This window comes from Citrus sinensis, chromosome 2, assembly GCF_022201045.2.
Source record: "Citrus sinensis cultivar Valencia sweet orange chromosome 2, DVS_A1.0, whole genome shotgun sequence".
Lineage (NCBI taxonomy): Eukaryota > Viridiplantae > Streptophyta > Magnoliopsida > Sapindales > Rutaceae > Citrus > Citrus sinensis.
The window spans coordinates 17,108,966-17,114,364 of record NC_068557.1 but is presented as its reverse complement, the minus strand read 5'-3'; the positions used below and the strand labels follow the sequence as shown (position 1 = coordinate 17,114,364).

At 34.2% G+C, this 5,399-nt stretch overlaps 1 non-coding gene across 1 annotated transcript; it reads left to right on the top strand.

Moving 5' to 3' along the window:
- The first annotated feature begins 1,512 nt into the window (after positions 1-1,512).
- On the top strand, positions 1,513-1,618 carry LOC112496834 (small nucleolar RNA R71). The gene has a single exon (XR_003063414.1). It is a non-coding gene; the product is annotated as a small nucleolar RNA R71 (small nucleolar RNA).
- Positions 1,619-5,399: the final 3,781 nt, after the last annotated feature.

Below are 5,399 nucleotides of genomic sequence, written 5' to 3'. Positions count from 1 at the left end.
AGGTCGGCTAGGATAATGGAGATGTGCTTTTTTAAATCCTGAGCTGATTAAGTGTCAATTACAATGAAATCAACAAGAAAATGAAACTTATCTATCTGGATAAGCACATCCTCCACAATACCACGAGGTATTTTCATGGACCGATCTGCAAGCTGTAACACTACTAGAGTTGGGTGTAATTCTTCTAGTCCAAATTTCACAAATACTAAGTAAGACAACAAATTTACACTAGCTCCTAAGTCCAACAAAACATTCTCAATTGTGTGATTCCCTATACTACATGAGATAGTGGGGGAGCCTAGGTCTTTGTATTTTAGAGGAATTTTATGTTAGAGTATAGAGCTAATGTTTTCTATTAAAAAGGTTTATTTTGAACATGAATGTTTCTTTTTTTAGTACAAAGGTCTTTAAAAAACTTAGCATAAGATGACACTTGTTTTATTGCATCAAGCAAAGGGATGTTAACACTTACCTGTTTAAAGATTTCAAAACTCTCACCTGTGGATTTTCCCTTCTTTCCTTTAGTTAACCTCTGGGAAACGGAGCCTTAGGAACGTATTCTCGTGGGTTGGTTTCCTTTTTCTCCTCTGATGATGATTCCTCATCATTTACAGGTACGATTTGAGTTGTTTTTATCACCGACATCTCCATTTTATTGTCGACTTCTTTTTCTTTTCGCAAGGTCATGACGGCTTTGACCTCTCTATGCTGCTGAGGTGAACTGGTACTTAGGATTAGGCATTGGTAAAATTGAGAATTTGCCTTTCTCAACAATTATTGCCAAGGTTTGAACTGAAAAGGCAAGCTATCCCAACATCTTTTCAAGGTTTGAAACTGATTAGGTTTCTGAGTTGAATCCTACTCGCATCTCATTTTGTAGTTCATCAATGGTGCGGTTTTGTTGCTCGATCGTGGAGTGAGTAAAATTCTTGAAATTCTGGAATGCATCCTCCCATGGTCTAGGATGAGAGTAGTTCATGTTTTGATTTATAGTCTAAATGGTGGCTGAGAGGCTTAAGGAACTTGAGGAATTGGTTACATTGGTGGAGCTGGAGCTGCTGATCCATTCTGTTGGAATCTTCGAGCCCATGAAAAATTGCGATGGTTTCTCCATCCATGATTATATGTGTTAGAGTAAGGGTTGTAGTTTGTTGGCTTTCTCATTACACTTATGGCATTGGCTTGATCTGGGTATGATTCATGATCATGTGGCTCTATTGATTTAGCAGCGTTAACGATGCTATTTATCGGGAAAGACCTTCAACCATCTCTTTGACTTCTTTAATTTCCAAACTTGACTCACCAATATGAACCTCATTTAATTCCTTGATTCTTTTAATATTCTTGAGTGATCGACTCTGTTGTTGGGAATTATCCGCTTGTCGCTGGAAGAAATCTCAAATCTCTTATGCACTTTTTGACATTAGTTCTCCTCCACTTGTTGCAATTAGCCATTCTTGCACATGCGGCAATAATCCCTCCAAAACGTATTGGCATTGGTGCCATTTCTCATACCCATGATGTGGACACTTCAAGAGTAGCCCATCGAATCGCTCCCATGCATCGAAAAATTGCTCGTCTTCTCTCTAGGTAAACTTTGAAATTTCCTTGCGAGTAGCATTAGTTTTATGTATTGGGAAGTATTTATTCAAAATTTTTGTTACCACTTGTTCCCATGATGTAATGCTATTAGCAGGCAATGTATTGAACCATGAACGAGCTCTACCCTTTTAAAGAAAATGAGAATAATCTAAGTTTAACATTATCATTTGAAAAATCCTCATATTTAAAAGTTTGAAAATCATTCAAATGATTATATGGGTCTTCATTTTCTAGGCCATAGAATGAGAGACAATTTAGCACACTAGGTTTTAACTCAAAACTCCTAGCAGCTACATTTAGGTATCTTATGCATGATGTGCTCAATTAGCTAAGGGACTAAAGTAGTCCTTAGCTAACTTGAGAAAATGGCCTCTCCTGTGGTGCTGGTTGTTGCGAATCCATTTCAATTTTATCTTTAATTCCAACTTGTTTGTATGTGGGAAGTGTTTTTTTCAGTTCAAATTCTACAGGCTCAAGATTAGGTAATTGTGACATTCGACCATGCATGCAATAAACACAAAAAATGAGAACAAAACTAATAAAAACAAAGAAGAATGAGATACTAACTTTATCACGTTGTTACAACCTCAATATGAAAACACACTTAAGTGCTAAAAAATACGTGAAATAAATTAACTAAAAGTAAAATAAACTAATAGGCGGTTGAACCTGCCAAATTAACAAAATACACAAAAAATTACAAAGAAAATTAAATTACAAAAATTTAAAGAAGAGAAAAAGAAAATAAATACTTACCTAAAAATGCAGATTCACTTCTTTTTTAAATAAGAAAAAAATTACAAAAAAACAAAAAATAAAATTATTTACAAAAATTAATTCTACGAATTAAAATAACTTACCTCCCTGGTAACGACGCCAAAAACTTGTTGTGCAAATGTTATTGAACTCGCAAGTGCACAAATATACTGTAAAATAGATCAACAGTGACGAGTGTCGATTCCACGAGGAGGTGGATTTTAATTTCGTGTAGAGTTAATTTTATAAGTGGGTGGTTGGATTTGTGGTGAAAGTGATTTAGAATATTCTAAAATTTAGATTAGAATGGCGGGAATAAATTTAAGTGAAAATTATTAAAATGAAGCACTTGGGTCTCTAGATCTGCACTCAACATGCACCATGGGCTTAATATTCTTTATTAGTGCCAATTAACCACACTCCAATAAATATGGTGCTAGGGGTTTATTGTGCCAAACAATAATAACCTTACACTAGGGAGACGATTATACCTGTGCGATATCTAGACAAGATTATTAGTATCTATCGATGAAAAGTCAAAACATCCACAAAAATTAGAGGGGAAGAGAAAGTAAATCTACCAAATTAAGCCCATGGAACATGTTGAAACTTCACCTTCAACCCAAGCTTAAAAGAAAATTAGCTACTCATAATTGAACTAGGGGTAAAATGGAAATTTAGTAAAATACGCAGAAAATACAAGATAGAGAAGGAATTATAAAAAATAAAGCTCAAAAATGGATTCAGGGTTGTCAAATTAGGGGGGGAAGCCCCTTATTTGTAGATACAATGAGTAAATCATGGTCATCGGATTAAAATAATTTGGACGCTCAGGATTGCGCCACATGACAAGTTCTGGTTAGATAGAACACATCATCAGGGCTTTCATTCTGTGTATATACATGTATCATACGCATGCTTTTCGGTCCACTAACATACTGCCACGTCACCGGTCAACTCCACATAATCATTTTAGTCCAATAGAATCATGACACATCATCAGTCAACGCCATATAAGCAGTCAATGCCACATCATTCATCTAATCGAATGCTGCCACATCATCGGTCAATGCCACGTAATCGTACCGTATATATGAATAGTGTCATAAACAGAACCGTATATGTGAACAATGTCATAAACAGAACCATATATGTGAACAGTGTCTCCTCCTAAGGTTTTCGACTATCCTGAGTTCAAAATTGATGTCTGTTTTGCTATCTGATCTCTCGTTCATTGTGAAATGACCATGACCCCCCCTAAAATACATAAAATACTTAATTATACCAAAACACACATAATTAAATTACAAGAGACTTAAATACATAAAAGTAAGGATGTTAGTGAGACTTGGAGTGTAAAATGACGATTTTCTCCTTTATAAATATACACTTTCTAGCACTCAATAGCAACATGTAAATTTAGTTAAGGAGTCATTAAGATTGTTTATCACTCAAGCACAAATAATATTAATTCATAGTTTGCGAGAGGAAAGTAAAAACAATGTTCCAACCAACAAATACATTCTCATAGCAAAGAATGAACAAGAAATCAAAAGAAGAATAAGAAAAACTGAATTCCAATTGAGCCCAGCAAACTTTTCCACTGGTGCAGCCTTGATTCTTGCTCTTGAATTTGTTTTTCCTTTGTTTCTTTTCGGGTTAGGATCTCGGTTGACGACCTCCTCTTTCTTTTTCATGTGTGCCTTCTTTTATAGTATAAAATTAGGGTAAACGGAAGTGCAGAGCACGTATCCTCCCGATTAGGAAATTACAGATTGCAATCTGTTAAGTATCTTACGCGAAATCTTCTCTGTTGTTATTCTAGGATTGCTACAACAAGTGTTGCTACAACAATGGCTACAACATATGCACTGTTCCAGATTTGCTCTATTACTTCTATGGCCATACTCTTTTGTCCTTTTTGTGAACCCATTGCTACGTCATCCTTCCCATGAAATTTGAACTTCGGTTACTTACAATTATACTTATGTTTTAAGCACACAATTATTCAAAATCAAGGAAACTTTATTAAACTTAAACTAAAATGAATGTTAACGCAAACTATTATTAAAGTGCATTAAAACACATCAATTACTCTTTAAGTAATCTTGATTTAAGTCTAAAAGTATCATGATAACTCTCATTTCATAGAGTTATCAGGTATCCTAGAGGAACTCATATAGATTTAACTTGTTATTCGGATGCGAATTTTGCTGGTTACAAAGTCGATAGGAAAAGTACTAGTGGAACTTGCCATTTACTAGGTCATTCACTTGTTTCATGGTTTAGTAAGAAACAAAATTTGGTTGCACTCTCAACCATCGAGGCTGAATATATTGCCGTAGGTAGTTGTTATGCACAAGCCCTTTGGATGAAACAAACAATTAGAGACTATGGCATTAATCTTGAACAAATTCCTATAAAGTGTGATAACACTAGTGCTATAAATCTATCAAAGAATCCCATTCAACGACATATAGAAATTAAACATCATTTGTTGAGAGATCATGTTCAAAAAGGAGATATTGCATTACAGTTTATCTCTATAGAAAAACAACTTACCGATATTTTTACAAAACCTCTTTGCGAAGAATAATTTTCAAAAATTCGGCATGAACTTGGGGATGATGAAATTTTCACATTAATATCTCTAATCATGTTATTGAGACTATTAAAATTAATTGATTGATGGCTTTTAATGTTTATGAAGTATTTGAGCATGATAAATGAGTGATGTGTTTGAATTATTAATCTTTGAATGCTTATATGAATTGGTTGTTTGAAAACATGTGAGTTCATGAATCATTAAACTGGCCCTTAAAACATTTTGGATCACTGAAATGATATTGGAATGTATTAATTGTTGGCCAAAAATTAAAACAAATGTGCGAAATCATAGTTAAAATAAACAGCTAACTATTTAGTAACAAACGATTTACCGTTTAAATCCATATATTAGGATATGATATCTATAAAGTATCGGCAAACCGTTTGTTGAAAATGGTAAACCCATTAAAAACAGAGAGCTCACTAGAATTTAC